Genomic DNA, 26,154 nt, shown 5'->3' on the forward strand with positions numbered 1-26,154 from the left:
CAAAATGCAACACGAACATGTTATGCCAACTGGTCATACTCGGGTTCCAGGCACGATACAGCTGTTGCTATGGTGAAAACATCCAGCAGGGATATTAAAATGAGTGAAAAATACATTGCAGTTATAAACATATAACGTAACATCAACATTAAAAACAAAATATGGGATTGCTGCTGGCAATCATCGCATGGATGTAATAATGCATTGAGTAATTTTTGGCAGCAATTCTAGAAATATGGTTGGACCTTCAGTTAGTTCCTTTCCTCTTACTTTTAAGGAGCCACGCTATTGTAATGACTGACAACATTTTATATTCTGAATAACACAACACCTCTAACTTTTGCCTGAAGGTTCAGTGAATGCATTCGACTTGTCGCAGCTAATAACTCAATAACTCTCTTATATGCTCCAGGAAATACTGCAAAAATTGCTGAAAGGCAAAATTCATTGCATCAAATTACCTGCTGCAGCATCCTACCAGAGAGGTTTTCTCTTCATAGCATTTGGAACAAAATGAATCTTTCCAGGAAAAAAGAAAATCGAAGCTGCTGCGATAGCGTTTACTTTGAGCTGCGGTCTAAATTCAGACTTAATAAAACATATGATTTAGGAAACTGAGTTTTTGACAGCCCAGCCTTGCCTCGAGTCAGACTCAAATATACCTGCAAATGCAAGTGAGCTTTACTTCACTGAAGGGGTGTTGCTAGGTCTGGAAAAGATCCAGGGCCAAGCTGATGTTGAGACTGTAGGGATTCGGGGCTGGCTAGCCTTTTGGCTGGAGCCCATGAGTTTATATCTGGGGTTACAACCAAAAGACCCGGGGTATAGCCCCCTCAGCCACCCCCTAGCAACGCCTCTGCTTGACTGGCTTCACAACAGTTGTGTGTCAGATGCACAATATCAGTGTGATTTCAGAGGAGCCCCAAAGCTGACCAATCCATCCAGTTCATTAATGGGATAGCCCAGTTTATATTTAGCCAGAAAAGTGGATGGGTCAATCATATGCATTTGTTCCTATATTTTTCCACTCCAGCAGCCTCATTTCAGAAAGCAATGTGGTGAACCATGGGCGATCATTTGCAATTGCCTCAGGTTAAAGTACAGACAACGTGTCAAACATTGGCCCTCATTACGACCCAGGCGGTAAGTATACAACATTACCGGCATGGCGTAACTAACGTTTACGTGCTGGGTCAAAGCCGTAAAAAGCGGGACATTACGACACATCGTGCACGAGCATTACGCCATGCCGGTAATGTAAACTGCGCCATGGCGTTAATGCCCCCAAAACGGCACCTACCAGCATCGTATGCCGCGCAAGGTGCACCACCGCCACCCCGACCACCGTTCATAGCGGTGACCGTAGTTAGCGGTCACCGCAATTAGCGGTGACCGTAGATAAGCGGAACCGGAAGTAGCGTCACCGCGGCGGAACGGGAAAGAGCACGGCGGCCATCTTTAAAAACACAATCCATTGGCATCCTCCGCAACCACTGGACATCCGAGCCTGAGACCCGGCAAATACCATCAGCAACCTTCTTCCTGCAAGAAAATGCCTAAAGTGGTTAAAAAAGCCTGTGACCGCCAGCGGCAAGACCGCTTCACCAGAGAGGAGCTTACCATGCTTGCGGAGACCCTCCAGGAGAACGCCGCAGTGGTATTCTCCAACCAAATGACTAGACCGGCCATAGCCAAGAAGAAGGCCATATGGGCACTGGTAGCTCAGCGGGTTAGTGCCGTGGGAACAACACCCCGCAATGTGAGACAGTGCCGCAAGCGGTGGGACGATCTCCAGCTCAGAGTCAGGAGCATATTATCGGCAAACAGGAACCTGGCCACGGCAACCGGGGGAGGATCGGAGTCCCCTATTAAATTGCAGCCATGGGAGGAAATCTGTGCCTCCACAATCGGAATGGAGAGCATAGAAGGAGTAGGAGGAATGGAGAGAGGAGCCCCGACATCAGGCGATGCAGGTAGGTGGCTCAAATCAAGCCATGCAAAATTCACCAAAGTCCATTCATGTGAAGTACAATGTTGCCCCATAGTGTTAATGCAACACATCAGCAGGAGACTGCCCACAGATACATCCGATCTCCACCCTGTACACATGCAGTATGCACAGCCTAACTGCAGGCACCCACATACCTCCATGCTACTTCCACACAAAAGGGAGACAATCTGTTTTCCCCTGCCTCAAATGTGCCGCATGTACTAACTGATAAGATGTCAGTCGTCACAATGCCCGCCCAATGTCCGCAGACCCATCAATAACACTTTCCCTCCTTTGCTCCACCACAGGCTCAAATTCCGACCTTGAGGATGAGAACACCACTGCCTCCACACCTACCAAGAGGGCCAGGACAACTGTGCCAACACCACAACCCTCCACCTCTGCCGTCCCGAGGAAAACCCCACAGCAGCCAAAATCCATGCCAGGAAAACAGGACAGGGCACTGACAGCTACCCCAGCAGGCAGCACAGAAGCAGCAGCAGCAGCAGACATTACCCAAATCGTGCCCACAGAAGGGACAGGCTCTGCTGCAAGCAGCACTATTGGGGAAACTGCTGCCATTGCAGCCTCCTCCGATAGCGAAGCAGGGATCATTGAGGAGATTGATGTCGGAAGCCCCACTGCCCACCCTCATTCCCCCTACCTGTCCCTAAGCAGCCCGCATGCGGATGCCACACAGGGGCAGTTAGAGGATGAGGATTGGCCAGGCTCTCCATCCCCGCTGCAGGAGGTGAGCAGCCCAATGGGAATACCACTGCCATCAGCCATGGGCCAGAAAAACCAACACACCCTGGAGGAGATCGTCACCCGGCAGCAGCAACTATCCGCGCTCCTCAATGAGCATGTTGAAGAATGTGGGGGGTCAAGTGCAGCAATGAAGAAATGTGCGGAGACAGTGAAGGCTGCTATAGAGTCCTCAACAAACTCAACAAAGGACATCTGCGCAGAACTCGCCACTGTGCGGCACGTCATCTCTGAACTAGTGCAGACAATTCGGGACATGCGTCCAAATGAGCAGGCAGGAACCTCCTCGGGTGCCAGCTCGACACCAAGCAGCCCCATCCGCCGATCGGGGAGGAACCTGCGCAGCACAGGCAGGGGTGCCCTGGGGGCCAGGGGAGGGGGCTGCCAATAGTGGCCGGACAGTGGAGAAATCCTACATCAGACACTGCTGCACAGACTTACTCACACCTTTGTAGGGATTCCAGGGGGGAGGGTGGAGGTGGGAGTGGGTGTGTTGGGGAGTTCAGGGGGGAGGGGGAGTAGGTGTGTTGGGGAGTTCAGGGGGGAGGGGGAGTGGGTGTGTTGGGGAGTTCAGGGGGGAGGGGGAGTGGGCGTGTTGGGGAGTTCAGGGGGGAGGGGGAGTGGGCGTGTTGGGGAGTTCAGGGGGGAGGGGGGAGTGGGTGTGTTCAACAAAATCACTTTCACAATACACTTTTCATATTTGCACAAATCACATGTGTGGACATTGCTCATTGCGTATGTGCGATTTATTGGTAAACAGTCCCCAGTATCCATATAACAGACGCACACAGTGCCACAATCGTCATCTCCAGGTGACACCCCCCCATTCGCGTGTGCTAGAATGATTGGTTGATCAGAGTACTACGCATTTCACGCCCCTCCTGTGCATCGCCGCCTCCATGAGGTGCTGCCCAATCCCCACCTTCATCATCCTCATCGTCAGGTGGTTGCAGTTCTGCATCAGGGGGCAGGGGCACATTGCGTCTGACGCACATATTGTGTAGCATGACACATGCCATGACGATCTTTGCCACCTTCTCATGGCGGTACAGGAGTGCCCCACCAGACCTGCTGAGGCAGCGAAACCGTGCCTTCAATAGGCCAAATGCCTGCTCAATCACCACACGGGTACGTGTATGTGCACGGTTGAAGTCCTCCTCGTGCTGGTTCTGTGGGTTCCGGACTGGTGTAAGGAGCCACCTCTTCAGGGGATAGCCTGCATCACCTGTATGTGGGCGAGAATGTATGTGTCAGTCATGACGTCTATTTCAAAACATGACGTGCCACCATGGCTTGCATCCAACTGTTACTTCGGACCTCTTTTAAATGCACTAATTGATTCACACTATGCGACCAGTATATGCTCATGGCTCTTATGGAATGTTGTGCATGCCATCAACCAATGTATGCAGGGGGGTCAAGTGCCTTGTGAGTGTCCATCCACTGTGTTCGTTCATGCCGTTTGTTTTGGTGGCCTGGCACGTGTCCTGTGAGGTCAACGCTCACATCATTGCAACATTGCTGTCAGCCTCATCATGACCCCAGTGTGCAATACTGATGTTGATAGGGACATTTTGTGGGCCTTGCTGTCTGTGTGATGGTGTGTTGATGTTTCTGTCCGTCATGTGCCTCATTCGTGCGCAGTTATGGGGACAGGCCTTTCAGTGGATGGTGTCTGGTGACGTGCATGTAGGTGCATTTCGTTGAGGTCAATGTGGTGTGAATTGGTACAATGCACTTGCAGATGGTTGTGTCATGGTTGGGGCACACCTTCATTCACGTGGTGGGGCCGCATACATCGGGCATTAGGTTTAGTGGTGTCAGCTGAAGTTTGTGCTGCTTTAGGGTATGATCTGGCTCCGTTGTCTCTGCTACTCACAGCCAGGTGGAGTATTCATCATTCCCCCCCTTTCAGCCAGGTGGAGTATGCATCACCCCCCCCCCTTTCAGCCAGGTGGAGTATGCATCATCCCCCCCCTTTCAGCCAGGTAAAGTATGCATCATTCCCCCCCTTTCAACCAGGTAAAGTATGCATCATCCCCCCCCCCCCTTTCAGCCAGGTAAAGTATGCATTGGTATGTCGATCACCTACCCACTTCACATTTCCATGGCCATGATATGAGACTCACCGAGTAGCCAGGATCTTGGCCCTGCATGTCGCTCCATGTAGCGTGGTATTGGGAGTTCCTCAGGACCATTGAATCATGGGTTGATCCGGGGAATCGGGCACAACAATGTGTGAAGATCCTGTTGGAGTCACAGACCATTTGCATGTTGATTGAGTGAAATAGTTTACGGTGCGGTACGGTACCTCCATGGCATGTGGGACCACCAATTCCACATGGGTGCAGTCTATGGCACCAATGCAACCAGATATGCCGGCTAGTGCATGGAAACCCACTTTGGTGTTTGCAATCTCCTGGGCAGACCGTGGTAATGAGATGTGGTCGTCTGTGTGCTTGAGGAGGGCATCGAGCACTTGGATCAGTGTACGTGAGAATAATGGTTGTGAAATGCCATGCAAGTGCCCCACTGTGTGCTGGTAGGCACCTGTGGCCAGGAAGTGGAGCACGGACACTCCCTTCAGTAGGGGTGGGATGGCGGTGGGTGTTTCTATCATGCTGACGATTTCGTTGTGTGTCATGTCCACGATGGTGGTGATGGTGTCCCGGTCCAAATGGTACAGGGTGTGGATCTGCTCAGCGGTGAGGTTGAATGGACTGGCTCTGATGCGTGGGATTGTGGGCTGCCTGCGTGGTGCCACTGGCTGTGCTGGTGGGGCTTGCTGGCCCTGCCTTGCCCTCCTGCTCCTCCTGCGTCTCCTCTGTACAGCCTATTGTTGTTGTTGTTGTAGTTGAAGTTGTAGCACTTGCATTGCTATCAGGTCCTCCAGCCCCAACATTGCTAGTCCTATTGGAATCATTGTGGAGTGTGACTGGGTCTGGGAAGGGGTTGGGTGTGCTATTTTTGTACTTCCTGACTCTGTATTGCCTCCACCTGTGCTGATTCTGTGCACCTGTGGCAGCTGGATTCACTGCACAAGGCCCTTTACGGTTGGTTTGCGATGGCGTAATTAGCACCATGGCGGTAAGGTACTTAACGGGCTGGGTGATGGCGTAAGGTGCATGTCCGCTTGGGTCGTCATTCGCGTAGCTTTGCGCCATGCCGTTATTTGCGGTGTGGCAGGTCGCGTGCGCGCGTCCTTGGTGCAGTTAGCGGCAGCGTTAACTACGATGCCGCTAATGGCATCGTAGTTAACGGTCACGGGTCATGATCGGACCTAGCGGAAAACGATGCCGGTAATCATTTACCGGCATCGTTTTTCACTTACCGCCTGGGTCGTAATGAGGGTGTGTACACTACACAGAGGGTCAGACGTACGCATAGAGGAAAGGACATCTTTACGTGAAGACAAAGTGGTGGACATTTTGTTTGAACACAGACACAGACAATGAAATCAAGGAAGGAATCGTATTAAGCAGTGGATATTTATGAAAGAAGTAAATGATATGATATGATGTGCATTTATAACACGCTTATACTCAAGTGTTTCAAGGCATGACATTATATATATAATATTATATTTAATAATCTAATAATATTTAGGTATCTTTGGAAGTGAAAATAAAATAGCAAATTAAGCAGCGAGGGAGTACAGAGTTATTAAATAACACTGGGAGTGAAAATGCCACTTACAGTACACCTACCAGATTTTTGCCCAATCCATGGGTGCCAGCAATTCCATGGAAAGAATAAAAACAACATTGGTGCAATTATGCAAGCGCAGTTGAGCATAAATGCATTGGTCTGGAGAATAAATAATCCTTGCTGTTACATGCATTGAACACTGAAGGACAAAAGACATATAGATAGATCCTTCCATTTGCAGGTGATCGAGGTGGAGGGGACATGAGTGCATAGGAGAAAGCACTTAAAGAGATGGATAATTATGACACCCTGAAAAGAAATATAGCGATCAACAGATTTAATTTGTATACGTGAAAACAGGAACTGAATTATGTAGTTGAATAATATGTAAGTGCTCTAAGGATGCTTGCCATCTCATGTGACTTTATGGCTGGGATGGGGACTGATGAACTCATTAAGGACCAGATAATCATTCAAACCAACAACCCGGTCATGCAAAAGAAGATGCAATAGCCATTGCAAAGCAAGTGGAACATACCCAGATATGTTAAAAAACCATTGCGGAGCAGAAAAAGGCAGAAGTAGCTGAACCGGGAAATGGAGCTAGTCAAGTGAATATAGCAGTCAAGAAGAATAAGAAAGCGGTCAATGAACAGACAAACCAGAAGGAAAGCCAAATAAAGGAGAAAAAAGGAGAACAATGACAACGGTGGAATATGAGCAGATGTGGGAAGCTGGGTCATTTTGAAAACATGAAAATGTACCCTGCAATTAGTCATAAGTACTCAAATTGTGGCAAGTGGGGTCATTTTGCAGCTATGTGTCAGAGGAAGAAGAAACTGTCATGTGTGCAAGAAGAGGAAGAGCGTTGATGAGGTGAAGCTCGTCACTGTGCTGAGGGCCACAGAGGATTATTGGAAGATGAAATGTCCTAGTTGCTGAATGCGCATTGATGGACTTCTGGTCAAGGTGATGGTAGATAGTTGTTTGCCATATTCAATCTTAACAGCAAATACATGGAAAAAACTGTAAGGTGAAGGATTGAAGGAAAACACTCTGGATATCAAATATTAAAGATCCTGAAGGGTTTGAAAGATCAAGGATCAACATACTAGGAATGTTCCAGTCAGTGGTGGAATACAAAGACAGGATGGCCGTAGTAAGCATGTATGTGGCGAATAATGAAGTGGACCTTCTGGCTTGGAGTGACCAGGCTGCAGTAGGGATTCATTTAGATCCTAGGCAAGAAGTACCAGTCATGTTTATAAAAGGCAACAGCACAGAATAGGAATGGTTCCTCGAAGTATTTATGAAAAAAATGGAGTGCTTGAATGGTTATGCTCATAAACTATTAATGAAGGAGGGAGCATATCCCAAGAGTCACATACTACGTCAAATTCCTATTTCGATTAAGGGCAATTTGGAGAAGGAATTGGGGAGGCTTTTGAAAGAAGAAGTGACAAAACCTATTGAATCGGCAGAGTAGATAAGCCCAATTGTGGTAGCAAGAAAGAAGAATGGTAATGTTAGGGTGTATGTGGACCTGAGGGCAATAACATAATTTATCACACTGTTTGTACTTTTTCGCTACTGCAGGTTGCCGTTTGGGCTGGCGTCAGTGGCAGAAGTCTTTCAAAGGGTGATGAACATGATACTTAACAGAGTTCCTGGCACATTGGTATATCAAGATGACATCTTAGTATGTTGAAAGTATACAGTGGAGCATGATAAATAAATGCATGAAGTGATGAGTAGGTTGAGAGATAAATGTTAAACTATAAAAGCAAGTAAAGTTTAGGGAGAAAGAAGTTGAATACTTTGGGCATGTGATTAGTGGTGAGGGGTTTAGACTTAGAGAAGACACAATGAAGGCCATCAAGGAAGAGCCAGAGAATAAGGATGAAGTGCGGGCATCCTTTGGAATGGCAGAATTTTACAATAAGTTCAAAAAGAAATTTGCAGTGATAAGTCAACCAATCAGGAAGTTGTTAAAAAAAGGGAGTGGAGTTTGTTTGGGATGAGGAGTGCCAGAAAGCTGTGAAAGAAACAACAGAAGGAATATGCAAGGCAAAATATTTGGAAGGATTTAATGTAGACAAAGAATCTGTGATTATGGTTGATGCCAGTTTATGGGGATTAGGGGAAGTGTTATCTTAAGGAAGAGACAAACAAAATGTCATATGTCATGCATCAAGGGCAGGGACAGATTATGAAAGCAGATACTTGGCAATTGAAAGATAATTGTTGCCATGTGTGTGGGGAAAAGAATATTTTAAGAATATATATATGGGGGCCGCGATTTGGGGTGCGTACAGATCATAAGCCGTTAGTAGAAGTGTTGACAGTAAAAGGAATGATGAGAGCTACACCAAAAATGACTTGATTGTGCATGCAGGTGCAGGAATATAATTTCTCAGAGGAGTATGAACCAGCTGTGCAAAACAAAATTGCAGATTATTTTTCGAGGTCACTGTTGACAATGAGAAGGAGAGTAAGGGGCCGGAAGAGAGGGAGGAAGAAATAGTTGCATCTTTAGATGAGGTGTTTGTTGATCAACATGCACTTATAACAAGAGGGGAATGGAAATAAGGTTTAGTCTCAGATAATGTTTTGATGGAGATTATTAGTTGGACAGAGGAGAGGTATCCTTCGAAGAAAAACATAAGGAGAGAACACAGGGCATTCTGGGAAGTGAAAGAGCAATTGCCTGTGGAAGAAGGGTTGCTTCTTAGAGGACAAGTGTTAGTAGCTCTGCAGTGGGTTAAGGAGAGGTTAGTTGATCGAGCTCATAAGGGGCATCCCGGAATAACGGGTACAAAGCATTAATTAAGAGAAAGGTATTGGTGGCCTGGAATAGATCTGATGATGGAGGGAACAGAGAGATAATGTTGGCTGTGTCAGAATTCAGATAATAGTATGAAACTGCACAATCAAGAATTGTTACCTATTTTACCTCCGGAAGGTGCATGGCTCTGTGTTGCGGTAGACATTTTGGGACCATTTCATAATGTTGATAGTGACTTGAAATTTATGATAGTGATAATGGATTATTATTCCAAATGGCCAGAGTTGGTGAAGTGGGCATCCAGAAATGAAATGGTGGGTTCAAGGAGCATATATTTAGATGGGAAGGCTACAAATCTGAAATAGTAAGTGACAGGGGGCCCAAGTTTAGATGGCTGAGTATGCTAAAAATCGTTATATCACCCACAATCTTGGGTTGGTGGAATAGTTCAACAGGGTGATTGTTGGTGCTGTAGACCCATCAGTTAGGAAAGGCATGAATTTGAGAGAAACGTTGAGGAAGTTGTGGAACACATGGATGGCTGCAAGGGGTGTTACAGGATTGCCAGCATGTCAATCGATGCAAGCAAGAGATGCCAATACGGGGCTCAATCCTAGTTGGGTAAATAAAATGCTTAAAGAAAAAAAAGAAAGTGGAGTCTCAAAGGATTGGGATATGAAGGTGCAAGTTAGAGAAAGAGAGGATAAACAGGATTATGACAAAAGATCAGGGAACGTGAAGTCAACAAAGTGCAAGTTATTTCCAGGATCATGGGTAAGGTTAAAAAAGAGCATGCATGTTATGAAAGGGAAATCAAAGTATTCTGATCCCAAAAGAATGGTGGAAACTCTATTTAATGCGGTAAGCTTAGAAAAATCCATAGGGAAAAGGACACAATAGTGATGGTGGAGTTGCATGAGGGAAGGAAGGGTTTTGACAAAGAGAGGAAACTAATGCCTATTGATGCTTGTGACGATTGGGAGGGTGTGAGTGTGGTGGGTAGTGAATAGAGCGTTGAAGCTTGTGATGTACGAGAGAATGGGCGAGAGTTTGGTGAGAATGAAGGAAGCAGGAATGATGGGACGTGTATGATAAGATCTGGATGGATAAGGAGAAGTCCTGTATGGTTTAAGGATTATGTCAAAAAATAAATAAGAAAGATAAACTAAAAATAAATAAGAAAGATAAACTAATTCAAGTATAATGGTATAAGGAAAGGAGGTGGGTGCATTGCTTTTTTCATTTTTAAGTAATGTATGCAAAATATGCGTTTCTGTTACAGTTATAGGTTTGTTTTTAGTTTTGAGTTATTCCTGTTGTTTACGTTGGGTTGCGCTTATAGTCATTTTCATCTTGTTAATTATGTGGTTGCATGGAGGGGAGATATGTGTGGTATTTTGGATACGCTCATGTCAGGTTCCAAAGTCTAGGGCTTAGAACCTGGAAGTATGAAACAGATTTGAGAGAAAGGCGGTTTGAAGGAGGGAAGGAGCAGCGCTACTACAGTGGGTTCTTTTGTGTCCAATAAATACTTACCTCACTCCAAGAGTCCTTGGCATCCATCCTTCCAAATTTTGGTGACGGGTGGTACAAGAACCAACTGCAAAATCGGGTGTCAGCATGGAGCACAGGTGCAAACTGGAGAGGGGATACAAGACCCTGCAGTGTTTGCGCACCCTCCGATGGAGAATTGAGAGAACCAGAAGAATGGTTGGAGCGAGAGCTAAGGCTCATATTTAAAAAGCACGAGCCAGATGGTTGGAAGCTGCTCGAGCATATGCTCCAAAAGCTGGGGAACGTGCAAGGGGATGTAGGTATAGAGGAAAACACTCCTCTGTGTGAAGACAACGTGTCAGCCATTGTTTTTGGCATGCACACTACACAGAGGGTCAGACGTACGCATAGAGGAAAGGACATCTTTACATTAAGACAAAGTGGTGGACATTTTGTTTGAACACAGACAAGGACAATGAAATCAAGGAAGGAATCATATTAAGCAGCAGCCACTTATGAAAGAAGTAAATGATATGATATGATAGGGTATGGCATTTCTAACGCGCCCATAAACAAGTGTTTCAAGGCTCAACATTATATATATATGATGTTATATTTAATATTACACGGCCCGCGGTAGCGGCCGCATAGTTATGGTTAAGTTGCTAAACTCATAGGAAGACCACTTTTTAGCGGCTTGTAACTTTGCTCCCCCTGGATGAATCCTCACCAAACTTTGCAAAAAGGTATATGGTCGGCTCTGAATTTTTGTGCCTAGTTGGGCAGGGTTTTGTGCGTGGGGGCAAAGTTATATAGGGTGCCCAATTTTTTTTTCCATAGACTGAATGGGGAAAAACTTTGCGCATGGCTACAGCCCGAACGGCTGGACAGATTTTCACCAAATTTGTGGCAATAGGGGGGGCTTGGGTCAGAAAGCGTGCTTTTGTGTCTTTGGTGGGAATCCAACCAGTACATTTGTTGGAAACGACTGAAATGTACGTTTCTAAAAATTAGTGATAACTGGGTCTGCACTGTGGACCCTTTTCCCTATTCGCTCTGTGGAATGAAGTGTCATTGGCTTGGGATACGGCATGCTGTCGGAAAACTTTGGACGTGGCCGGTGGTTGGCTGGAGGGAATCGTGCTGCCATGGTGTCTCAGACGACAGTGCGCCGGCGGAAGTGTCTGCAAAATATAGTGTGCGCCATGTGTTGGCCGCAGCAAGGGAGGGAAAGGGTGAGGGAGTGACAAGTGGTTAATGTGACATATGTAAATAGGTGGAAGAAGACAGAGGAGTGGCGGCAGTATTGGTGTGTATAGAACGATTTCGCAGGTACCTAGACAGCCGATAACTTTGTGTGGTGATTTGAGGCAGCTGTTGTAACGGCACGATAGCTTCTGCCGAAAGCGGTTTGCAGCGACCTCTTTCCGTGGTGAGTGGTGGCAGGTGATTTTCAGAAGGGGAGTGAATTGCACATGGCATAGGGTGGGTGGGAGAGCGGGTGCCTGTACTATGTGGATGGATTGCAGTAGTTGGGGATATGGTGGCATACATGGATTGCGATGGGTCTGTTGAATGATTAGACTATTAGGTGCATGGCTGTAGGCTGTAGGCCAGAGGCCATGCTCTCAAGAGCCTAGGGCTTCAGCTCACCCACCGCAGCAATGCATGTGTGACTCTGTATCCGCTAGAGGGGCTGCTTGCATAGTGTGGTGTGTACAGATTGGTTGGAGTAGGGGCAATGTTGCAAACAGTATGTGGGTAGGTTTACAGTGACACATTACTTTGTGAATGGAAGTGGGTACATACATACTATGTGAATGAAAGTGCACAGGGGTTCAGGAGACAGTGCTGTGTTTCTACATTGTGGTATGTGTAGCAATCTTTTCTGTATAGCTCTATGGCGGTGTGCAGGTTGGGTAGGAGTGTTGTGGCAGTGCTGTGTATGTGGATTGTCGTAGTTGGTGACATGGTGAACTGGATGGTGCCATTATGTAGCACTGAGAGTGTTGAAGGCTTAGACTGTTGAGTGCATGACCGAAGCCCGTATGCCGTACACTCAAGAGGCTAGGACTTTAGGCCACACACTGCAGTAAGGCATTTAGGATTCTGCAGCAGTTAGAGGGTGGTGACCTGTAAAGAATGGTTGTGGAGCACAATTCAGACGCAATAGAGAAGGAGAAGTGAGGTGCCATGCGTGCATCTTTGTTTTTGTAGGTGAAGACACTGTTAAGTTTTTGATGTGTACTTGGCGATGGTGGTGTGAAAAGTCATGCAGTGTGGGCACTGGGTGCTGGGTTTGCATACTGTCAGTATGGAAGAGGATATGGTAGAAGTGCACCTTAAAAGTGCTTGGTTACTATGCTGTGTGCTGATTTGTTGAAGTAGGGTCAATGTTGTGAAAATGTTGTGGTTAGGTTGGTAGTGACACAATACTTTGTGAATGGCAGTGGATAGGGGTGATGGAGGCTGTGGTATGTTTGTGAATGCTGCTAATTGTGACCTGTTTTCATGAATGGGTGCTTTATGGTGTGAAGGAGTTGGGTTGAAGTGCTGCTATGTATGTTATATTTGTGCACAATGTTAGCTCCACACATGGTTGCATGCATGGATTCATAGTGTTGTTCTGGGTGTGGCCAAGGGTGGACTGTTGTGCGCATGGCGAAAGGTGTGCTGGGTGCTCTGCAGGATCATTGTGGATGCTGACATAGGGCATCCTGTAGGAAAAGTTTCTGGTGGAGGGGCTTTGGAAGCCAAGGGAAGGTGTTCTCAGAGTGTTTAACAGGAAATATGGAGTTGTGTAGAGAAATGATAGTGTGCAATGCTGAGGTTCAGTAAGTGATTGGTGCAGGCATTTTTGAAAATGTCATAGTCGCCAATGGGCACCAGTAAGGGAGTGTTGGAAAATTTGAGTGCAAAGGGAAGAAGTATTGTGTCTGCTTTACTGGGGCGTGTCCCTAGCTGTAGCTGGGAAAGCGCGCATGCCACATCATGGCCTTCTGAGCATGGAGCCTTCACAAATTGAACTGTGGGGATTCTCCAATGAGGATTCGAGGGTTTGGTTCACCGGAAGAGGCGGTGACATATTTACCCAAAGTTCGATGCAGTGAGGTTGGCAGAGATGGACAGATGGCAAGTGCTTATAGTCGGTGATACCTTTGTGCATGATTTGCACAGGTATGCCATGGAACGAGGCTTTGATACTGATTTTCAGTTGGAAGGAGTGAAGGTTTTTTGGGGCACAGTTTATGAGTGGGGTTTCGGTGCATTGATCTCCTTTGCAAATGTGTGGCCTCTGTTGGTACTGTAGATGTGGTGGTCGTGCATTTTGGAGGACTACATTTGGGGCACATGTCATGCTCACGTTTGTTTACTTACTTAAAGAAGTTGATGGCAGCTGTGATGCAGATATTTCCTACTGAAAAGGTGATTTTCTCATCGATGATACCAATGAGACAATGGGAGCATGCCGATGTAATTTGTCCACAGCCAGAGGTTGGGAGACGTTGGATAAACAGAAGCATGTGTGACTTTATGTGGAGTGCTGGGATGTTCTGCACTTACTATGAAAGCATTAATAACCAGCAAGATTTCCAGTGGTTCCAAGAAAATGGCATTTTTTTAACTTCTATTGGCAATGCTGTTGTGTTTGCCACTCTGCACAACGCTTTGCAGAGAATCCTGTAGCAATGTAAGATAACCGTTCATCTTCAGTCGAGAAAAATGTCAGGAGGAGAATCAAACAGACAGTGAGCAAAAGAGTGAAAAACAAGAAAAAAAATGTATGAATGCACGTACATAACAAAAGCACGACAACAAGAAAAAATGTATATAAGTGTTTTTCGAGACAATCCTAAAGACACAATCCCCACCCCTGTCTTACATTACTCCCCTGAACCCCCCCACCCCCAGTATCTAGCACCGTAATGCTGCATATTCCACTTGACTTTGAGGATTAGACAAGGCAGATCCGGCTGTTTTTACGATGGCACCTATAGCATTAGCACTGTGGAGGCTAAGCCATTGGGCAATGTGGTTGCTGGTTGTGGTGTGTACACAAACACTGTGACAGAAGGTCTGTTTGTACAGATACATGTAGGAGGCTATGGTGAAAGTGTGCAAGGTAAGGGGCATGCATCCTGTTTGTACGCATGCACTGCACCCACTTGCTTAACCTTGCTAATATACATTCCCTGCTGCTTTTGTGGGATACCTTTTCCGACATTTGTAGTACATGCCTTACAATGGGAAGACCATATTGTGAAGTGTACAAGGTATTTGGCAGGCATCATGTTGTTATGAATGCAGTGTGTGCATCATATGATATGAAGTGCTATGTTATTTTGTGCCATTTGTATTGCGCCAACATACAAGTGTGTTAAGGCTCACCGAGGAAAGGGAGGTGGAACAGAGGCCACACTGAGACATTGATTCCTCTTGGCCAGCTGACATGGAGAGGGCACAAGTGAATGGGAAGGGGGAGGGCAAAGTGCAGTACATGGGAACAATAAAAAATAGAAATACATGCAACTACGGCCGGTGCTGGCAAGTGCAAGGATAAGTGTAGACAACAAGTGGTGGCTGGACTGTTAAGGTTCTAGAAAACAGTCCACAAGTGCGCGGGTTGGCAGAAAGCCAGTGCAGGGGTGGAACTGTAGAGAGGGAGGTGGCCTGGGGCACAGATTATAGGATCGGTAGGAAACCAGTGCAGAATACTTTTTAGCCAGAAAGTGAGCAGGAGGGGAAAAAGAAGCACATGGAAAGGTTTTCAGGTGCTATCAGTGCTTCTCCTCAAGGTCCAGGAAGACAGAGAGTGTGTTGCACAGGGAGGCCCAAGCAGAAGAAACACATCTACCGCCATCTGGTTGTGTGTCGAAGCAACTGACCCGTAGAGAGTAGGAGGCAGATGAGGGAAGAGCTGGAGCAAGCAGATATTTCAGAAGTGAGAGTGCAAGGTATTGAGGTTCCAGGGACTAGAAGGCCTTCTGCATAATGCCCAGGGCTTGTATTTTATTGTTCGCAGCCACTGGGAGATATTGCAGACATTTTCGTTGAGCAGTGATACAATCCCTGCCATTCAGGCCAAGGACACATTGCATATTGCTCTTATGGATGAGTTGCTGAGGGCGCAGAGTGAAAGCTGGCAGATTTAAAAAGAGCTTGTGGGAACAGTGCAGCATACAAAGCACCACACCCATGCAGACACTGAACTTTTGGAAAGTGACTGTAGGTTGCTAAAATACATTCAGTGGTGGCTTTAGTGACTTCATTTTACGAGTTATGTAGAAGGTGGGTTAGTGGGGAATAATTTGCGTACCATTGTGGGAAGGAAAGAACAGAGTTCCAGTTTCACTAATATGTTATTATTTATTTATTATTATTATTTATTTATCTGTTTATGGTTTATATAAACCTTTACAAAATAGATCATCAAGACAAAAAAGGAAACTACATTTCAAAATCAAGTAAAAACATATCGTACATTATAAACACCTTCAGATAAAATTTCACAATTCAAGATCACAAGATAAAAACAAACAAATAACAATTAAATCATGAAAACAATAATAGTTACAAAACGGATCAGAAACAATTCTTATAAAGTCGATCCTGTAAACCTTAAAAGAATTCTTAAAATTCCCAAAATATGTCAGTTTGTTTAAGCCGATATTTCTTATTTATATATAAGGTTTGAACATAAGATGAAAATTCATTATAATAATTTAAGATAAATCACAGAAATTTTTTAAAAACGCCAAAATTCTCAATTTTAAGACAGTCGATGTATTATGTCTGATTTGATACCATAAGGATTCTGTATCAACTGCATGAAGATACATAACAAATTGTTCGAAATATAAAATCCTTTGTTTTAAAAGAGCTGGACATTGTAGTAGTATGTGCTTCAAAGTTTCTTCGGTCCTTTCTACCTTACAGTATTTGCACCACATCCATTCACCGTTCAATAGGTTCCATCTTTTTAAAATATAATTTGTTTTCAAGATATCAAAACGGAACCTCAGAAAAGAGTTTCTAAAATTCCGAGAAGGGTATTTCACTAAATAATTCTCAAGCACGGGATAAAATTTCCAAAAAGAGTGTATCTGATTAAGGGTTTTAGATTGCCGGACCGAGTCCAAAGTCTTTTGCCAATCATTACTTTGAAGTATAAGTTTCACTTTTTGCGGTTTACTTATCAACATCTCTATAGTTACTCCTATATTCAATAGTGACTCATCAATTACAGATTTTAAATTCACACAAACAGGGTTAGAGCGGTCTTTTGCTGCAATCGTATATAGAGATGAGGTATCATTCATCAAACATTTCCTCCATAACAACATTTTTCTCCATATAATAATTGAATGTAAGGATTGCAGACCAAATTCATATCTAATCGCATGAATGGGAACGCCTTTAGGGATGTAAAATAACACACCTTTCCACATATCTCTTTCGATTTTTTTCATGAAATCGGAGCTTTCAAGTTCGTAAAATTCTAGACAATATGTAAGTTTAGGGATGCCCGAAATAGTATAAAAGCGTTTCAATGGTGTTGCAGTGAATCTGCCATATTTGGCGTCACTTTTTGACATCTGACGCTTTATTATTTCTGCTTTAACTTCTAGCTGTTTTTTAATTATTGGCATCATACTATTTGCTATAAAATGGTATCCTAGATATTTCAGAACCGGTTGACTTTTTAATCGTTTCCCCTCACAACACCATGTTGAGGAAGATTGTTTTTTATTAGGTTTTCCCATTCTTATAATGATTGTTTTCTCTGCGTTAATTTTTAGGTGTAAGCCAGCAGTAAATAACACAAAAGCATTGATCAATTTTTGCAGACCGATTTTAGTCCGATCTAGTAATAAAAAATCATCAGCATATGCCACCCACTCTATTGCCGTTTCACCTAGTTTTGGTGGAACCAAACCTTTACCCGATATTGCTTTGGCAGCCTTAGAGACATAAAGGTTAAATAAAATGGCGGTTAATTTACAGTCTTGTCTCAGCCCATTAGGGCTAGGTATTTCGGAAGAGAGGCGCCCTGCAGAGTTGAGTCTTACCTTGATCTTGGTGTTAGTGTATAACTCAATAATCATCTCTAATAAATGTTTAGGAATTGAAAGATCTATAAGGATTGACCATAAAATATGCCTGTCAACAAGATTGAACGCTTTAGAAAGGTCCATTGAGGCCACAAATATTACATAGCCCGAGTTCTTAGTCGTTTTTGATTGGAGGCTTTTTAAAATCAGGCCTCCACAGTCCGTACCTACATTCTTTCTAAATCCTATTTGTTTAGCATCCAATATGTTGTTACTAGTAGCCCAAGCATCTAGTTCTTCCAAAACAATGGATGTAAAAATTTTATATTCAGGATCAGAGATTGCCATTGGTCTGTAGCTTCCAGGGGCATATCTAGAACCATGTTTAAAAATAGGAATCAATATCGCCAATCTCCATGAGTTCGGTATTTGATTAGTTACAAGAATATTATTAAACAACACATGCAAGATGTCGCCCCATAACAGTGGATTTATTTTTAATATTTGGTTAGATAAATTATTAGGACCTGGTGCTGCCGATTTTTTTGAGTTAATAATAATTTTCGCAATATTGTTCGCAGATATATCAATTGTCCACGTGGATTTTATTGTTCGAGCTTTTCTAACATCATAATTGACCTCGCCGTACATTTTTACAAAGTGGGATTTCCAATTTCGTTCGCTGATCGAAGTCAGTAGTATCTCTTTTTGCAAGAACCGGGTCCCATTAATCATCTGCCAAAAGGTAGAAATGTCTTTTCCTTTTATAGCCATTAACATATTTTCTCCATCCGTTTGGTCTCTTGCTACTCTATTAGCTATTAGCCAGTTCTTGCAATGCTGTTTAGTGGTTCTTAAAATTTTCTCTCTTTCACTTCCAATTTCTGTTGTTTTTATAATATCTCATATGTCTCGTCTTAGCTGTTTTTTACGTGTTAGAATATCAAGGTTAAAGGAATGTGCGTGGTTAGAGGAAGTCTTTATCAATTTCTTCTTACCACATGCCAAGATTGTCACATTACTAATATAGTTTGAAAAGGAGGCTGGTGTATAATAATATTGACATTCTTCGTAAGACATATTCTTTTGATGTTTTAGTAGAACAGATGTAAATCTCTTAGTGTTAGCATACGACCAACGTATCCGAGAACCATTTGCATTAACAATCAAGCCAGGATTATAAAATCCATCATCATCCGGTTTATTGGTGTGCATTATGTAAGTCGACAAGAGATTATGATTGCTGGTTATCATTACTTCTACCTTTAAATTAGATATGTATGCGTCCAAACCATCAGAGACAAAAAAATAATCTACTATTGAACTATGTCCTCTCGCATTCCAGGTTTGAATGTGGTTTGGTAGTAGCACTAGTCCCATGACCTCAGCAAAGTTCATCCAAATAGCCCCCCTCAGTTTTGCGTTATCATTCCAAATTTTGGGTTGCTTAGAAGCCACCTCTATAGTACACATCAGTGAATCAATTTCGTTGTTATCAATATTACAATCTGCATTTAAGTCGCCAGCCATCATAATCAATCCATTGACTTTCACTTCACGCCATGCATCAATTATAGCAGTAACCTCTGATAGTTCTTTAGTTAGCTGAGACACACCAAATTTCAGCGGATTCCAATATATGTTTATAATACACATATCGAACAGACTGTTTCCTACTTTGATTGTACAAGTTACTGCAAGAAAAAATTTCAAGTTCAACCATGTCTCGACATTTCTAGCTTCAAGCGTGTGGTTACAAGCAGTCAACAAACCTCCCATGGGCCTCCCTTTCGATCCTTTATTTGCATTTAGTTGCCAGATGTCATAATCTTCCCAGGTAAAATTTGATGTTGCCCATGTTTCTTGCAACAAAATCAACTCAAAGGATGATAACAAGTCTGTAACCACAGTATTGCTTAATAGATGAGCATGACCTCTAGAATTCCAGGAGGCAATTGAGGTTTTGTTAAGAATGCTAAAGCGGTACAGCCAACGCCTGCAATGATGAAATAGCATCTTTAAGAGCCAAAGTCAAGCCTCTCCACTCTTGTTTTTCAGTACCAAAGCTTTCAGTATTATTTATATGTGTTTTGGTATATTCATTACTAGAATTCCTCCCTGCATAATTTGGTATTTTCGGAATATCTTGTTTAGACTCAATGTCTGATTATGGATAAATGTCGAATCCTTTGCATTGCAGGGTCTCAGCTTCTTTCAGCAAAGTGTCTCTAACCAGTGGAGACGGAATTACTAGACGAACATAATCTAATCTTTGTTTATGAAGAAAATCTATCAGCACAATATCATGCGAAGATACCAATGTCAGCGAAGGAATCGTAGAGAATAGAGAAAGAATGTATGGACGATTTAATTAAATTTGTTTGCTTTCGGGAAACAGTGTTGTCATTATTAGGCTAGGTATCTCCCTTAAGGCAGGATTTTTTAACTCGCATCTGTTGTTAGCCCAGCCTGCATTTTCGTGTTCCTTTTGTGTTTGCCTTCCTGATTCATAATTTGTTTTATTTCCAAAGGAAAGGTGTTTATTATTGTTGAGTTGATCGTCTTGTATCTTTTTGACAATCATTGCGATTTCATCTTGTTTGACTACACGTTCATTCTCCACACACTTTTCCAATAATATCCTGTTCTGCTTTATAGGGGGGGTGATAAGACCATGTCCAACATTAGTAGTCTGATCGCAAGACTGACCTTCAATTGTCTCCACATCATCTATATGTCTTTCAGATGAAGGCGGGCAATCTATGCTACCCAGGTCATCAGACAGATTACTAAAATTGTTCTCTTTAACAACCACTTGCTCAACTTCTTCTTGAAGAGTATTAGCGGCTAGGTGAGGTTGTTTTAATTGCAAGGTGGCAACATGGCAACTTGATGATTTTGCCAGAGTGGGCTTGGTGTTAGGATTGTGTACGTTCTTTGGTTTTGACATCGTTTCTCCAGATTTCTTTTTGTTTTCATTACATATACCTGCTGCATTTGCTTTAAATATTTCAAATATGTCAACTAGACCGGTTTTTAACAATGATAGTTGTGAGGCAATTTCTACTATCTCTAATTTGTTTTTTAACGTTTCTGAGATTGTTTTTTCGGCTTCACTATACTCATTTTGAGTTGTCGTTTCAACTAAATCTATGTCAGTTCCCGTTCCTGACACTTCATTTGCTCTATAGTTGTCCTTCTCGTTAAGTATCTCAATAGTACCAACCGAGTCTTGTCTTTCTTCATCTATTATGTTTTTAAAGTTCACATCTCTTAGATATTTCTGCGATGTTTTACTTAGATTTTTCTTTTGATTTGTAATTTTAAGTAGTGCTTGTTGTTTTTTCTTCTCTTTTTTCGATAATTTTAACTTAGATATTATATCTAGAGGGTGTGAGATAGCTACATCACTCAAGTTGTCATCTAGAGTAGTTTTCACCATTGTTTCTGGTTTGGCAACACTAGCCTCGTTCTGTGAGTCTTCTATGGTAATAGCCTCAACAACAACAGCCTTTCCTGTGTGAACCGTTTGAAATTTTTCGGTAATTACGGTTCCAGGCTTAACGATATTATTCTTGTTTAGAACTGATAATATTGTACTATTGTTCTTGTGAAGTAGCTCATTAAGGCTCGCAGGTACCTGATTTATGGAAGTATTTATTTGATTCAATATATCAGTGTGTTTTCTTAGTTCATTCAGCAGTAATCTATTGAATATTCCTAGCAAGGTGCATACATCAGTATTATTGGAGTTGTCCAACGCGAACCCTTCAGCAATCATTTCTTCCCCTTTATCAATGCAGTCTACATTTTCTTCGCATTGAAATATCTCTAGGTTTGCAGTTTTAAAGATGGTGGGAGTGTCGTCCAAAGATTGATTTACTAGTTCGGATTCAATTTGGGTTGTGGCTATTTCGCCCCAGAAAGATTTCAAAATATCCTTCTGAGGGTGAATTACAACCTCTTCCGCAAATAAGGATTGCGAAGATTCGTTACCTTGCACAACATTATTTTCCGGGTCGTTGTTTAGCTTGAGCTGATTTGAGCATGCCTGTGCGCACAGCAGTAACTCATCTTCATCCTCACAAGGAGGGGGTAGGGGGAGGGCTACTGCACGCGCAAGGCTAGCCCACCGAGTTGAGACTGCATTAAAGAATTCAGCTTGCGGATCTTTCAGCATGCAACTAGGTTTCATTTTTTTGCCTTTCATTTTAAGCCACAAACCACCAGAATGTCAAATGTCTCCAACAGAACTCTTACCTCTGTGTACTTTTAGTTTGTTCAATTACCCAAAAGAATATTCTAACAAGGAATTAATGTCAGGGCTAACCAAGCTATAGGTTATCCGTACCTCGCACCGTGCACTGTTCACAGTTAACAGTAAACAGTGCTTGCTGGTGCTTCCGTGGAGCGCGCGCTGGTGCGCTGCACTATGGGTAGATGTAGGGATCAGGCGGGGACACTCAGGGGCGGGATCAAATGACGCTTACTCCAGGAAGCTCGTGTGTTTCAGCCAAAGACTTCCTCCTGCTCACAGTGCAGATCGCGGGCCTGCCGCAGCATACGAGGAGGGCTCATACGGGCTCAAACAGCTTCAACAAAGTAGTGAGAGTCTACCGCCAGTAAACAGTGCTTGCTGGTGCTTCCGTGTGTGATATGGGTAAATGAAAACGTTGCAAGCAAATACCAACAAATTGTCACTTCATGGAAGGAGATAGGAGGAACATCAGTATGCGTTTTAAACATGTAGTGACCACTTAGGGGCAGATATTGTGCGCAGAGGCACTTATAACAGAGTTGTGAACATACTGCCAAAAAAAGTCATACCTTTGTTTTGTGGTGATGGGTGCTTATGTGGATGAATGTGCATGTATAACTCCTGGAATGTTTCACTGAACTTTCCACTGGACGTGCTTCCCAATAACAGCACACGTGCAGACTGATTTTGTAACGGTACATATGAAGTCTTGTGGAGAAATGACATTGTAAGATGCTGAAGTCTTGGAGGGCATTGGTGGATGCCTGTGTGAGTACTTAGCAATATCTAATATGGGCGTGGTGGGAAGAGGATAGTGGAAAGGGAAGAAGGACTGTTCATGAATTACTGGGGCGTGGCTCTCACAATACTTTGCGAGGCGCGCATGCTACATTCTGCGCTTTTGAACATGCTGGCCAATGGAAATGCGATTGTTGCAATTGTCCAATCAGGTAGTTGGAGTGGGCTTCACAGGAAAGGGCGGCCATATTTGGTTTCATTACTGTGTGTAGTGAGGCTGGCAGAGACAGTGAGATGCACAATTTTCGAAGTGGGTAATTGCTTTGTGCTAGATCTGCTCTAGTATGCCATGGAAATAGGCCCTAATGGCAATTTGAATTTGGACGAAGTGGAGGCTTTGTGGCGCGGTGTCCCTGTCCGTACTTTCGACCATTTGCTTGCAGAATGTCGACAAGTGGCCACTTTAGGCACTGTACACGTTGTGGTAGTGCACTATGGAACATTGCTTTTGGGTTCCATAGCTTGTGCAAGTGTGTACCGTCAACTCAAAAAGATGATGAAAGAAGTGATGCACAGTTTTGCCACTGCAAAGGTGCTTTTCTTGTGTATACCACCAAGTGCAGTATATAACTATCTCAATTAATGTTGTCGGCAGCCAGAGGTGGGAAGGTGTTTTATCAACAGAAGCATGTGTAACTTTTTGTATGCTGCTGGAATGTACTCCTGTGAGAATGGCAACATTGATTATCTATATGTGCACCTTCTCAATGGAAATGGCATTTCGTTGTTGCCCAGTGGCAATGACATTTGGTTTTCCAATCTGCAGGCTGCACTGAAGACGCTATTGTAAGAAACGTTTGGACCCAGAAAGCTCTTATCATGCTGGAATGAGAGAATTCCAAGGGGAATTCTTATGAGACAGTGGTCAGGAGTCCCTGGAAACATTTGGCTGCCCAAGATCTATGTATCAGTGGATGGGTAAAAGCTTCCGAGCAGAGATTGTAAAATGATGACGCTCTTCAGGCAGATGTTGCGAGAAGCAAAGACACCATCCTTGAAGAGCGAAGACTTTGTTTGGACAACTTTAGTTTTTGGAGCGACCTTGGAAACTTTGATTTATACCTGTGACCTGCTTTGGATACATTTTGGAGTTCTGAAACTTTAGAGAGACTGTACACTCTCTTTTAGAACCCCTTTGGGGCAAGAGGGGTCACCCCTATTTCTGTTGTCCCCACTGTTCAGAGAGACTGGCCATTCCCTCTTATTATATCCTTACAAGTAACTGTTGCTATCATGACACTTAGTTTTTTAATGTTACCATCATTCTGAAATGTTGCATTTTAGCTTGTAGAACATGGTTAATAAAAAAAACCTTAACACATATCTGGGTGGTGGGTCTTAGCTTTGGGAACTTAGTGTCAGTCACTCATTGTACTGACCTGTAACAGTATACATTGACAAAAATCACACAACGTGTGTATTCTCAAATTGGAAATGGGAGTAAGTGGAAGTGGGTAATTCTGGATGCACATTCGTGTTGGGAGAACATTTGAGGGGTGGTTGAACCTGTTCGAAAAATGGTGTTATAGGGGTTGGCCCCCATATTATATCAGTTTAGAAATAAGAAGTGACATTTTTGTTTGGGGTGTGTGTGTGCATTTTTCTGTCTTTTCCCTTTAGTTAATTTATTGTTTTCAGCCAAATGTCTTATTGTTCAAATTGCCTATTTTTGTATACAAAGTCATACATGGGATAGTCAACAGCTCACCTGGCTAACGCCACATCTCGCTACTCACCGCCTTACACTTTTAAATCTCAAGCCCAACCTTTCTATTTCTTTTCTTCCCTCTGCTACATCTCACGTTCCTCACTACACCCTACTGCCTGGTATTCCTTTACACCGTAATTCTCTACACCCTTATATCAAGTCCATCACCACAGCATATGGCTTCACGACAGCCTTGTTTCTGTCTGTATCACGCCCAATGATCTCGATCTCCCTTACTCCTCTGTCACCTGTACCTAGATGTAAATACTGCATATGATAATCTTGAAGCAACACTATTAATATAAATCATGTGATATGCTCATCAATAAACATTGCCGTTGTTGAAGCTCTTTTCTCAATTCAAATACATACACAATACATGCATACAGTGTCAAGTGGCCACGCTGGCGGTATTAGATCACTCTTTATAAGATCACTGTTTGACTATAAATTTACCCATCAACCAAGAAGTACACTTTCATTCCGAGTTTATGTATACAAGATTGTGATTCTTTTTGAGGTAAAAGCACTTTTTAGTGGATGAATGCAAATTGCAATGCAAATATATTCTTTAGCTTTCAGGTCCATTCATTCAGACAGAAATGGCTTCATACAACCTGTTATGGAACTGTGGCATTTGTAATCGACTACTTGTCCCTACCTGCATAATACAATTTGTAATCCACAGCTGACTTGGATAGCCACCCTGGCAGATTTCTGGCATATGATATGCAGGTTGATGTTTTGGATTCTTACAATCTCACTTACAAACTATGAACGCTGACTCAATCTTATACTCTTCTACTCTGATTCCACCTACAGCAGATCTTGCGCAATCGCAATTTCCAATGCAATTGCCCTAGCAGACCTTTTGTGAGTGCATTTAGCTGACTTTTATCATGCAACTTCCATTGTTTTTCTCTCTGAAGAGACAATGCTAAGGGCTCACAATTAACAGTTACAGTGTATCATGTTTCATTTTTTCGTCATGACCTCTGAATTGAAATTGATTTTTTTAATTTTCAGGTGCAATTGAAGGACTTGAGGAGAGACAGCGTGGATTACGAAGAATGACACGATACCTAAAGATTTTATATACATTTATACGAAGATCGTGTACTGTACTTCTTCAGCAAAGCAACTCTCAACTCAAGGAATGTGTTATTTCTAATTTGTTCCAACAAGCTTCCCTTTGCCCATCTCTCAAGGCGAAAACATGCCAATAACAAGATAAAAGACAGGCAAACTGAGCATCTTCTGTGCATTCTTGTGGCTATCTTGATTTTATGAACTGTACAGTAGAGTCATCTTATATTGTTTTAAATTATGAAAATAAAAAAAATACAAAATACAAAATGAATGGCATTTGTATTTTAAAGACGATATCTGTTATGACAATCCACATGTGAATAACTGTATAGCTTGCAAAAAGATACGTTCCCAGTTTGGGAACTCCCGTCCCCTGCACACTATCTAGGGCTAAGAAAGCCAAATCATCTAGTAGTCATTCCTGTACATTTCGGGGTTTGTCAGAACGGTAATCATCATAATTTTCATATATACCATACAATGTGAAAAATACATTCATAGATATGTAGTAATAAGTCAAAATTCGATAACAAGTTGTTCAGTCTTATACAACAAATGTATTGATCA

At 43.2% G+C, this 26,154-nt stretch overlaps 1 protein-coding gene across 1 annotated transcript in view; it reads left to right on the forward strand.

Moving 5' to 3' along the window:
- The window catches only part of SMPX (small muscle protein X-linked), a 352,501-nt gene extending 326,647 nt beyond the window's left edge, over positions 1-25,854 (forward strand). The window contains exon 5 of the mRNA XM_069640379.1: positions 25,525-25,854. The gene's annotated coding sequence lies outside the window, so the exon portion shown is untranslated. The remainder of the gene's footprint in view (positions 1-25,524) is intronic.
- Positions 25,855-26,154: the final 300 nt, after the last annotated feature.

This window comes from Ambystoma mexicanum, chromosome 7q (assembly GCF_040938575.1).
Source record: "Ambystoma mexicanum isolate Mex_15411 chromosome 7q, UKY_AmexF1_1, whole genome shotgun sequence".
Taxonomy (NCBI): Eukaryota; Metazoa; Chordata; class Amphibia; order Caudata; family Ambystomatidae; genus Ambystoma; species Ambystoma mexicanum.